Genomic DNA, 12995 nt, shown 5'->3' with positions numbered 1-12995 from the left:
CAGGGAGCCCAATGTGGGACTTGATCCCAGGACCCTAGGATCATGACTGGAGCCAAAGGCAGACGCTCAACCACTGAGCCACCCAGGCGTCCCCATGGGAACTCATTCTAAATCTGTCTGGGTCCCCAAGGGAAACAAAATTCCACTGTAAGGGAGTTCCACCACAGAGGCTTGGAGAAAGATGCTGTTCAAGGAGAAGTGGGCAGGGACAGAGTGGCCAGTGAGGGGTGATGAGGACAGGGACAGCAGGAGGCTGGTACTGCCCATGGGCCTGAGGGGACCCGGGGAGGAAATGGTGTTCCTGGGATCCAGTGTGAACTAGAGGCAGAGGGGGGAACCCCCACAGGAGCCGTCGCCATGACAAAGGACCACAGTACCTGCCAGAAACTGCCAGCCATGGGAAACAGGAAAAAATGATCTTTCCTCCTGCTGGTGCCTCTCCCTGGGGGGCAAGTGAGTCTAGTTGTTGCTGGTGAAGGGATCAGCCTCCTGGAGGTGGAGGACCAGATGGAGGAGCAACTGAGGGTGGAGATGCAGATAAAGAATAACCAGGACAGTATCTGAATCCTCTCCTTTTTCTGTTAGGCAAGTTTGGATTTCTGTATATTGAGATTTCTTTTTTTTTTTTTCAAAGATTTTATTTCAGACAGAGAGAGAGAGAGAGAGAGAGAGAGCGAGAGAGAGCGCACATGAGCAGGGAGGAGGGGCAGAGGGAGAAGCAAACTCTGCTGAGCAGGGAGCCCATGACTTGAGCTGAAGGCAGATGCCTCACCGACTCAGCCACCCAGGTGCCCTGTATATTGAGATTTCTTAAAATAGCCCCCATTGTGTGAGATGTGTTTAAGTTGTGATCATAAAGTGATATGATAATTCTTGTTTTAAACAAACACACTTATGTTTGGGAGGCACTGCCATGAAAATTCTGTCAAGAATATTTGTTTCCTCTCTTTTTTAAAAAGCTTTTATTTATTAGAGAGAGAGAGAGAGAGATAGAGAGAGAGAGAGAGAATGAGCAGGGGAAGCACCAGAGGGAGAGGGAGAAGCAGGTTCCCTGCTGAACAGGGAGTCCGATCCCAGGACCCTAGAATCATGACCTGAGTTGAAGGCAGACACTGAGCCACCCAGGCACCCCTGTTTCCTTTCTTTTGAAATGGCTCCCAAAGTCACCCATACATTAATTTTTTTTTCCTTGGAGAAACACAAATATTCCTGTCTTGAATTTTTGCCCATAGCCACAAGGCCTGGAAGATACTCCAGGGTTCCCAGGACAGAACCTTGGAAGGAGCACTGCCCTGGGAGGAATCAGTGGGATTAGCCATGACCTTGGTTCCTGTCTGAGCCTCGGTTTCCTCATTTGTAACATAGATCAGGCATGTGTTCTTGAAGGCTGCTGCCCATTCCAGTAGTTAGTGATCCTTTCAGAAGTAAAGCTGGTTAACTAGATGGATGGGACTGGGTTGGGTCAAGAGCAAGGATGTTATTCTAATGTAGTGCAACTATTTATTCCGTGTGGTTGGTAAGTTGGGTCAAATGTTTTGAACAATGGCAGCATTATTGAATTATTGCCATGTCTCCAGTATTCCAAAGCGAAAGTGTGCTGCTCCCTGGGACTTTGCATGTCGCTGGCACACATGTCTCACTGCTGCCGGGTCCCGCCTCAGCTCTGCTAAGCACGTTAACTGTGACATGCTCAGTCTCTGGGAGATGCCACTGAGCATGTGACCAATGTTCCTTTCTTTACTCATTTACTTAATTTTTTTAAAAAACAGATTTTTCTTTGGAAGTAATCACTACACCCAACATGGGGATCAAACCCACGACCTCGAGATTGAGTCACACGCTCCACTGACTGAGCTGACCAGGCACCCCTGATGTTCCTTTTTCTTTAAAATGTATTTTTCTCTCTTTTCTCTTTTTCTCTCTCTTTATTTTAAAAGCGTATTTATTTTGAATTAAAAACCGACAGAGACATTGCAAGAATAATACAATGAATAACCCATATATGCCTTTACCATAGATTTACCCATTTTACCTCGTTTGTTTTAATCTCTCTCTCTAGGTTATAACTATCACTATTTTTGCTGAGTCATTGGAGAGTCCATTGCAGTACACCAGGACCTTTTACTCTGAAATACTTTAGCATGCATGGGCATCATCTCACATAACCGCAATATAGTCATCAAATGCAGAAAGCTTAACTTTGGTACAATACTATCATCTGACATATAGTCCATTTTTAAATTTTATTAATTGCCCAATGACTGCCTTTTGGCGAGGCTTTCCTTCCCATTTTGGCCTCGATCCATGCCCCGGATCCCATATAGTCTTTAGTTCTCATGGTCTCTTCCATCTAGAACCATTCCTCAGCTTTTTGTTGTCATTCGTGACATTGATAGTGTTTATTATTTTTAAAAGATTTTATTTATTTATTTATTTATTCATGAGACACAGAGAGAGGCAGAGACATAAGCAGAGGGAGAAGCAGGCTCCCCGCAGGAAGCCTGATGCGGGACTCGATCCCAGATTCTGAGCCCTTGATTAAGGAGGAGATTGCCAAGTTTCTCCACTGTAACTGCCATACTTTCCCTTCGGAATTAACAAGTAAACCCAAGTTTTGAAGATAGAAGTCCAAGTTTGGGCAAGCTTCTTTCGCAAGCACACAGGGCTTGGGGCATGTGTGCCTCATCCTCAGCACGCTCTCTGCCGGGGCTCTGGAAGATGGAGCTCTGATCTGGGGCTCGGCAGCACAGAGTGGCTCTCTGTCTCTCCTCACGAGGACAAGGAAGTCGGTGCACGAATGCTTGCCAGGTGCCCGAGAATGCCATGTGTGTTTCCCAGTCTCTGAATAGCCCCGCGGTGGCCGACAGCCCAGCCAAACCACAAGTGCTCCTGCAGGCTGAGCGCTTCCAGCAGAGGCGCTGCCAAGGCAAGCCTGTGGGGAACATTGGTTTCTCTTCCCTCTAAAAACTTCTGTTGTTTTCCACTGCAAGCGTGAGGCCTGGCCTTGATGGAAAAACTTCCCAACAGTGGGGCTGAGGATTGGGAAGGGTTAATAAAGAAAAGACCTGGGCGCCTGGGTGGCTCAGTGGTTGAGTGTCTGCCTTTGACTCAGGTCCTAATCGTGGGGGCCCTGGATCGAGTCCCACATCGGGCTCCCCACGAGGACCCTGCTTCTCCCTTTGCCTGTGTTTCTGCCTCTCTGAGTCTCTCATGAGTAAATAAATAAAATCTTTAAAAAAAAAGTTGAAAGAAAGAAAAGACCCTCTCTGCCTACAGGGCATTTCAGTCTACAAGGCCCTTTAACCTCTTGAGATCTCACACTGGGCTCTTAGCTCTATGGGCCAGAAGGTGGCTTAGGTCCAGAAGGGGGCTTACAGGAAGGAGATGTTAGGGGAGGGGAAGCAATGGGTCTCAACTCACACAGCTGGGAACAGGGGACTCTGCTAAGGCCAGTCCAAAAGTTCGGATTTAAAAAAAATTTTTTTTTTCTCTTTTCCGTGATGCCATTGCTGTTTCCCTGAGGAAGTTGGGGATCTTTTTCTGGGGAGGTTTTAGGAAATGGAAAAGGTCTTTTGAGATTTGTAGAGCCCTGACCTTCCTTCCTTCCTTTCTTTCTTTCTTTCTTTCTTTCTTTCTTTCTTTCTTTCTTTCTTTCTTTCTTTCTTTCTTTCTTTCTTTCTTTTTCTTTCTTTCTTTCTTTCTTTCTCTCTCTTTCTTCTTCTTCTTTTCTTTTCAGATTTTATTTATTTATTCATGAGAGACACAGAGGCACAGGCAGAGAGAGATTCAGGCTCCATGCAGCGAGCCCAACATGGGACCTGATCCCGGGTCTCCAGGATCAGGCCCTGGGCTGAAGGCGGTGCTAAACCGCTGAGCTACCCGGGCTTTCTGGGCCCTGACCTTTCAACCATAGCCCTAGAGGCTTTGCACATACATATTTAATATATTTACTATATGTGCAAAGCCTCTTTCTTCAGTGAGCCTACTGTGTAGGAGGGAAATAATAATGATAAAATAATAATAGCTATTAGCTTTTCCACTTGGTAGCCATATGATCTTGGGCAAGTTAATTTTTTTTAAAGATTTTATTTATTTATTTGAGAGCGAGTGGGCAAGAGCGAGAGGAAGAGTGAGAGCGAGAGCAAGAGAAAGAGAGAGAGAGAGCACAGGCCAAATGCGGGGCAGAGGGAGAGGCAGACTCCCTGCTGAGCAGGAGCCCTGTGCAATGCCAGGCTGGATTCCAGGACCCCAGGATCATGACCTGAGCCAGACGGACGCTTTACTGACTGAGCCTCCCAGGCGCCCCTTGGGTAAGTTATTGAACCTGTCTGTGCCTCACTTTCCTTATCTGTGAAATAGGGATGATATGGTGCCTCTTTCCTAGTGGTGTTGTGAGGGATGATGTGAGCTGACACATACAACGGGCTCGGCGTACAGTAAAAACTGCAAGCGCTAGTGATGACTCTTGACCACTCTGTGTCGGGTATTCTGTATGTATTGTACATGCTTTCTCTTTTGACTTCTACCACAACCCCATAAAGTGAGTGTTCTTTCTCTTACTTACAAACTGAGACTCAGAGAGGTGAAGCACGATGTTCGGGGTCACGCAGCTAGCATGTGGCAGAAGGCAAACTGGGCCTGGTCTGACGACGGACGTTCTGCTTGTTCTGATATGGGAAGACTGTGTTAGTAACAGTCTATACCTGTTCCAGGGTTTGGAGAGGAGTGCGGGGTGCAATTCCACGCAGAGAGAACAGCAGGAGTGAGGTATGGAAGTGAAGTGTGGTGGGGAGTTTCAGCCGGGTGGGGCTGGGGAACCAGAGAAGTGTGGGGAACTCAGAAAGGCACTTGAGACCCTGCAGGGAGTGGGGCTGGTTTCTGGTCCTGCTCAGAAAGGAAAGGAAAAAGCTCTTTTGGAGGTAGGAGGTCGACTCCAGGCCTTCAGCAAAGGGAACCCCTGGCTTAGGCTCAGCCTTCCCCACGGCAGCCCGCCCCTCCGGCCATCTTTTCCACTCTTCCAGGATGGAGATCAACAAGGGAGTGACTACAAGCAAAGCATTTGCCTTGTAATTTGCTCCACCCCCCGGCCCTGCCGTCCTGGAAGCCTCTGGTTGGGCTCCAGCCAGCTGCCTCACTGCCCCGCCTGGAGCATGGGGGTGGAGGGCCCTGTGGGGCGGAGCTCCTTCTCTGGGGGTGGGCCTGGCAATGTGAGGGGTTTCAGAGAAGAGTTTGGGCGCAGAACAGAGTAGTTATTAACTGTGGAGAGAGCTTACCCTTTTATTATTTTGCCTGCCGGCCCTGAGGGCTCTAGAGCTGTGGCCAGCTAGAACCTGGGACTTGCTAACAATCTGTGAGGTGTGGGGTGGGGGTAGGGGGTGGAGTGTGTGGGGAGCAGAACATCCCTGCTTCCTGAGAGGGACAAAGCAGCCCCACCCACTGACCACCCGCCTCCACCAACTGGGATCACTGGCCCTTTATCCTGGAGATTATAGGGCTTGAGGCAAGAAGGAAGTGGATGGAAATCTCTAGGGAAGCAGAAGAACATGGCCAGGGGGCTGGAGCAGGGAGGCAGCCTGGGGGAGCAAAGTGCTAGGAAAAGAGAGGGAAGGGGGAAGCCTGGAATGGGCTGCAGGGAGTATGAAAGGAGAGGCAAGAGGAGAGGACCAAAGGGAACGAGATGAATGGAGGGCTGGGGGCACTTTAGCCCTGCTCCCCATCTCCAGAAGTCCCTCCTGGCACCCCAAAAGAACTTAGAACCTAAATAAAGCAGCATGCTTGCAATGTCAATTTGCCCCAAAATTCCAGCCGAAACTTTGGTTTTTGCTTTAGCCAAAAACCGGATGACGTCCTTAAGCCCTCCCTACTGAAATCATGGGGCCACCAGGGTCCAGGGAGTATGAGAGCCTCCCAAAGAGACTCTTGGCCCCGGAGGAGGAGGAGTGAGACAGGGAGGGAGGGACAGCACAGAGCGAGGCCCAGAAGAGGAAACAGTCTCTAGGAAGCACCTGCTACCATGCCCGGTTCCATAGATCTGCCGACCACCAGGCCATCCTTTGGGTCCTGGGACCCTCTGCCAGGCGGATTTATACCCACCTCTGGGCTTCTGGGAGCCACCTGTCCTGTGGTGACCAGCAGGGACTGGGGGAGGGGTACCATTGGTAGGAAATGGGGGAAGGAAGACCTGTTGGGAAGTTGCTCGATGCCAAGTTCACACCTCCAAGTGGCTGCTGGGAGAGCTAGCCTCCTTACCCTGGTGGGTCCCTAAGCTCCAAACAGTGTAGGGACATTAGCTCTTCCCTCAGGCCAGAATTTCCTCAGCTGACAGCTTTGTGCTCTGAGAAGGGGCTGGGCCACAGAGTCCCAGCACCATAGAGAGTCATACTTTGGGATATTTACATTTAAAAAGAAGGCTTTTTGGGACACTTGGATGGTTCAGCAGTTGAGTGGTTGAGTGTCTGCTTTTGGCTCAGGGCACCATGCCTGGGTCCTGGGATCTGGGATCAAGTCTCACATCAGGCTCCCCGCAGGGAGCCAGCTTTTCCCTCTGCCTGTGTCACTGCCTCTCTCTCTGTGTCTCTCATGAATAAATAAATAACAAATCATAAAATAAAATAAAATAAAATAAAATAAAAAGAGGGCTTTTGTGTTCCAGGGATGGGTCCCTCGTGGTGGTTATATCAGACCCATGGGCTGGCCAGCTCCAGGTGTTTGGGGACAGGAGAGCCTTTTAGCAAAGGCTTACAAATAAGTACCTGTCTTGCTTTTCCCTCTGGGGCCCTGACACAGCCCAGGGCTGTAGCAGGGCATGTGACCCTAGCTTGTCTTGAGGTCTTCTCTGGCCCAGCGGACAAGAAAACCTTGGAAGGCCTTTCCAGCAGGTGCCCTGTGGCTTGGGTTCTGTTTTACCTGGTGTGTGCTTCCCCCTGAGAGCATGACTGCCCTCCTGGCCTCTATTGTCCACGTCCAGTGGCCAGACAGTGGAGAGGGCTGGAATGTGAACAGGCAGGACAGAATCATGATGGGGCATATTCTACTGGTAACAAGGTGAGTTTGACTCACAACTTGAATTTTAAGTGGGCCCTTCAGGCAGATTAGGGAGGTCAAGTGAGAGAGTGCAGGCAGCCATTGTGGATTGTCTAAATTCCTAGAAAATAAATTCTAGGAATTTTGCTATGGGAGGGATGAGTGCCAGGCGAGCACATTCAGTGCCATGCGTAGCAGTTGTTAGAGCTGGTAGTCTAGGGGGCCTGTCGGGAGGAGGTGGCTTTTTGCTCTTCTTTCAGTTTGAATACCCTGTATTTCCAAAAATCACTTGTCTTCTGAATCAAGTCTAAGAGACAAATTAATACTTTTAGCCAAGGGCTTTTTTTGGGGGTTGGGGGAGAAAAAGTTATTTTTTTTTTCACTGAGCTGCAATCCTCCTGTGGAGGAGAACCACTCCCTCTAAATACCGCTTTTGGTGACTGCCCTTTGTTTGAGGTGATTATTGTCTCCAGAAATGGGAAATGACACATTACTGTTTATCAAAAGGAAATAAACACCTTGGATTAATAGGGTTCTTGCCACTGGAAGGTGATTCCAGACCTTGCCAGCAAGCTGGATGAGAAGCCTGCACAGCATGTCCTGCACACATTCACTTTCAGTGGTTTAAGTTTTCTAAAGGGGAAATGGTTGGTTCCTGTGTGTCTGACGAATCTTGCTTGCCTTGTTCTTGTTACGTCATCGCGGAGAGCCTTTGATAGGGCTTTTCTGGTTGTAGGAGCAAGTACAGGAAAAGAGACAGAGAGTGGGGTGTGTCACCTGCTTACTCTGTTCACACACGGATTGGGATCTTGTTCTGTATCTGTGGGCATTTGATTAGTTCTCACTGAATAGTGGAAAGTTGATTAGGAATGCTTTATGAAGACAGCCTGAGCCACGTCCAGATTCGCGCGGGGAAGAACGTGTCTTGGAGGTGGCTCTGAGCGCTGCGCTTCTCAGCCTTTCCATGTTCCAGCCCAAAGCCAGGGGCAGGGTGCTTGTTCCGTGGTCTCCTGAGCCCTCCCCTCCTTTTGACTCTGGCCTTGGTCACCCCTGCAGCTGGTCTCTGAGCCACTGAGCCACACTCAGCTCTTTCCAGTGGCTCTTTAACATCCCCTGCTGTCTCTAGCCCCCTGGCTTTTAGGCAGGCTTCTCTTCCCCACATCCTTAGGGTTTCGATTTAGGTGGGTGGGTTGGGGCATTTCTTCCCAGAATTATTCTTCCTTGCCACCCCCAACCCCCCACAATTGTCTGAGTGCTTCTGCTGCTCTGAACCTTCCTGATCTCAGCACTGTTCATACTAAATTCTCAGTGACTGGTTGCTGCCTGCTTGCTTCCACCATCACCATCGCACTGTCAGTTCTGCCAGGGAGGGGGCAGCTTGCTTGTTCGCAGCTCTGGCCTGGTGCCAGGCCCCCGGACCCCTCCCTGCACAAGCTCACTAAGCCCTTCTATCACTGTTTTGTCACTTTATATACTTCACACGCTGCAACTTCCCCGCTGCCCATTCCGTGTGTCCTGATCTCCAACTGTTTGGCCTCTACTTGGGTAACAAAAACAAACCCAACTCAATCCAGAAAACCAACAAAAGAAGCACACCCATAGTCATTGCTAAGGTTAGGCAGGTCAGCTGCTCTCCTCGGGGTGTCGATGAGTCTGATTTGACAAGGATGAAAAGCAGAGAAAGCTTGCAGCCTGGCAGTCAGCAAACTTCAAAATCCACACTTGGCCAGCATGCGAGACTGCCTTGTAGGGGTGGAGAAGGAGGTAAAAGATAAGCCTGGGGACCCAGAAGGTGACACGGTGGCTGCAGAGGGCACAGGGGTGCTGGATGGGGGTGTGGTGGGAAGGGAGGAGTGGGGGGGTGGTAGGTGGGTTCGAGATGGCCCCCACCAGAACTGCAGTGGGGAGCTCATGCCCAAGAATTGAAGCTGGAGAGCCACGAGGGGGAGAAAGCAGGGCCGAGAAGGAGGAGGGGCTCCCTAAATCTGACGAGCTGATAGCTTTGCTCCCAAACCAGTGGGCTGGCATCTGAAACGTCACACTCATGGCTCGAGTCTGGAGATTGTGACTTTTTAAAAAAATTATTTATTTATTTATTTATTCATGAGAGACACAGAGAGAGGCAGAGACAGAAGCAGGCTCCACGCAGGGAGCCCGACGTGGGACTCAATCCTAGGACTCCAGGATCATGCTCTGGGCCAAAGGCAGGCACCAAACCACTGAACCACCCAGGTGCCCCAGATTGTGACTTTTGATTTTTCTGTTCCCAATTGATCATTTTTGTTTTTGTTAATTTAAAAAGTGTGACTTTTATTCTTTTTTTAAAAAAGATTTTGAAAAAAAAAGATTTTGTTTATTTATTCATGAGAGACACAGAGATAGAAACAGAGACACAGGCAGAGGGAGAAGCAGGCTCCCCGTGTGGAGCCTGATGTGGAACTTGAACCCAGAACCCTGGGATCAGGCCCTGAGCCAAAGGCAGACGCTCAACCACTGAACCACCCAGGCGCCCCAAAGTGTGGCGTTCTGATGAGGTGTTGAGTCCCTGATCAGGCTTTGTTCTATGAAGAGAGTAGTATGAAGAAAGCGCCTTCTTTTGTTCCCCCTCCTTCTTCCTTCCTAGTGAAACTCTTGACCAACTGAAGCAAAGGTGGGGCTGGCTGCCTCTTTATTGCTGCAAACTGCTCCACCCCCATCCCTCTGTTGTCCTCTTGGAGCTGGACAAACACAGCGGCCGGGGCCCTGTTGCCAACGCAGACCATTGCAGAATGAGACAAATCCCTTGTGTCCTTTGCTGGGAAGCACTTGGCCGTGACATACAGACACGTGAGCACTTATATGCACGTCTTCCAGAGCGTTTCCAAGCCTCCTTCGAGGACAGCCAGGCTGGGGCATGGTAAATGTGTTTATCGTTCTCAGGTTTGGGCAAAGTCCTTCTAGAGAGTATATCTTGAAGCACTGAAATCAGAAATCTCCCAGGGAAGTGAGTGAGGAGTTGTGTTCTAGCAATGTCCATCTGTCAAGAAACATATACTGTCCCCAGCCCAACACAGACTTGTCCATTGGCAGCTGGTCAAATGCTCCTGCTGGCTCCTTTCCCACAGATAGCAAGGCCCCCCGAGGGAGGAAGGGCTTCTCAGTGGAGGGAGAGATGATATGTGAATTGGTGGATCAGGAATCCCCTCGTTGATTCTCTTAATTCAAAGTGGAAATGCAAAGGTGTTGTTTTTAAAATTTTTTTAGAAAAGATTTTATTTATTTGAGAGAGAAAGAGAGAGAGAGCACCAGCAGAAGGAGGGAGAAGCAGGCTTCCTGCTGAGCAGGGAGCCAGATTCAGGACTCAATCCCAGGACCCCAAGACCATGACCTGAGCCTAAAGCTTACGCTTAACCTGTGGAACCTCCCAGGCGCCCCTTGAAGGTGGTTCCTGTTTCCAGTATCCAGTACTGAGCAGTTTAAAACCCACTTGGATTTTATAGATCATCAGAGCTATGCAAAGCGCTCACCACGCCCTGTGTCGGGCTCTATGAGGGACTGCACGTAGGTTTGGGAGGAACAAGTTGAAACCTGACTTTGATCCTCAACAAAGCCGGTCTTCTCTAGCAAACATGAATCTCCTGGCCAATCAGATTACCTCAGCCCTCCAGCACCCATGTGAACTGGCTTGACGGGGAAGCTGGTGGGGGGCCGGGATTCAGGTGGAGCAGCCCAGTGCCTATAAGGTGTGATTTGAAGGCCTCAGGAAAAGACCCACCCTAGCCTGAAATCTCCCCCTGCTGGCTCATCAAGGATGTCTGCAGTCTCACTATTAGGGAGTCATTCCTTTGCGTTTACCACCGGCCCCCTCCTTGCTGTCTCTCTGAAATTCCGGTTGGTCTGGTGTCCGAGGATTCCCTTAACCTTTCCACCTTGAATTCTACTATTAATCTCTTGGATAAACCACAAGCTCAGCTCCACTTTTTCTCTTGTCTAGTTTTATTGAGAGATACTGGACGTAGAACCTTGTGTGAGTTTTAGGGTGGGCTGTGAGGATTTGAGATTTGTGTATATTGCCAGGTGACCTCTGCAGTAAGGTTAACTCCACTTTCTAGATGTTAGGCCTCTCTCTCAAGTTGCCTCACCTCCGCTCTTCCCTGTTCTGCTTCATAGAGACAGGAAGCAGAGCTGGAAGCCAGGTGGCCTGGTGTGTGTGTGGGGAACAAGGGAGCCCAGAAAGGAGCCTGAGGGGGCTGGAGACCAGCAGGCTCCCGCATAGCTTCCCAGCCCTGTAAAGGCTGCTGGGCCACCTCTCCCCAGTTTTGGCCAAGGTGGAGCCCTGTCAGGGCCTCCCGGGCTCCTTTGCTTTCTGCTCTGGCTTCCTTCCTTCCTCTCACTCGCCTCTCAGTGTCTAGGATCCCTGCATCCTCCTAGGCTGTCTTACTCTGAGCAGCCCCATGCAGGAAAGGAGCTCTCACTGCTAAACCAGAGGCGCTCCAAGCTCCCAAGCCAGACCAGAGCTTGGCTGCCGTCTCTTCTCTTTCCCTACTTGGTTCTCAGTCCCTCGGAGGCAGCTGCCAACTCTAGACACCCCAGCTTGCATAGCTGGTTGGAGCTGATGTGGAGAGTGTTTAGTGAGGGGCCAGCTGGGTGCTATGGGTCTGCACTAAGGCCTTGAACTATTCTCACCTCTTCCTCTTTTCCTGGCCTAGATGAGATGACTAGAGCCCATCTCTGCCCTGCCCCCTGCCCCTGGGCACATTGTATCCACATGGGCTTCTCTCCCAGAGACGCCGCCCTCCCCTCAAAGCAGATATGCCATAAAACTCCACTAGAATATAAACTCAGTCGAAGTAGATCTTTTTCATATTTCTCCAGAGTTGCAAACAGTGCCTGGCCCACAGGAGGTGCTCAGGAAATGTTTGCTGACCCAACCTCCTCTTGTTGAAGTTAGCACAGCTGGTGAAATGCTTTCCACCCCAAAGAAGACACAATTGGGCATTTTTAGGACTAACGTTTGCAAAGATTTAATTTCTTTCTCTATTGTGCCCATCTCCCCCCGCAACATTTATTTTTTATTTTTTAAATTAAAAAAAGATTTTATTTATTAATTCATGAGAGACACAGAGAGAGACACAGAGACATAGGCAGAGGGAGAAGCAGACTCCCTGCGGGGAAGCTGATACCAGGTATTAGGTATGTATCGATACCAGGACCCTGGGATCATAACCTGAGCCAAAGGCCGATGTTCAACCACTGAGCCACCCAGGCGTCCCTCAAAATTTAATTTTTTTTCAAAATTTTATTTTTAATTACACTCACATAGCAATTCATTTTTGGAAAACATTGAGACAATGAGACAAGTCCTCTTCATCCCCAAAATCCAGTGGCATGCTCATCCCCAGTGTTAACTACTGACATCTCGGCACTCACCTTTGCAGACTTTGCTCTGTGCATTTGGACATATCTGTATGTTTTTTTTTTTTTAAGATTTTATTTATATTTATTTGTTCATGACAGAGAGAGAGAGAGTGAGAGAGAGAGAGAGAGAGAGAGAGAGAGGCAGAGACACAGGAGGAGGGAGGAGCAGGCTCCATGCAGGGAGCCCAACGCGGGACTCGATCCCGGGACTCCAGGATTGTGCCCTGGGCCAAAGGCAGGCGCTAAACCGCTGAGCCACCCAGGGATGCCCTGTATGTTATTTTTTAAAAAAAGATTTTATTTATTTACTCATGAGAGACACACACACACACACAGAGAAAGAGGCAGGGACACAGGCAGAGGGAGAAGCAGGCTCCATGCAGGGAGCCCGATGTGGGACTCGATCCCAGGTCTCCAGGATCACGCCCACCCTGGACTAAAGGCAGTGCTAAACCACTGAGCCACCCGGGCTACCTGACATATCTGTATGTTAACACAGATTTCTATAGTTTGGTGGGTTAAAAGAAACCATAAATGGGACATTTGGCTGGATCAGTCCATAGAGCATGAGACTC

The sequence above is a fragment of the Canis lupus genome, chromosome 21, assembly GCF_048164855.1.
Source record: "Canis lupus baileyi chromosome 21, mCanLup2.hap1, whole genome shotgun sequence".
Classification (NCBI taxonomy): domain Eukaryota; kingdom Metazoa; phylum Chordata; class Mammalia; order Carnivora; family Canidae; genus Canis; species Canis lupus.
The sequence above is the reverse complement of the archived record's forward strand: the minus strand, read 5'-3'. Positions refer to the sequence as shown.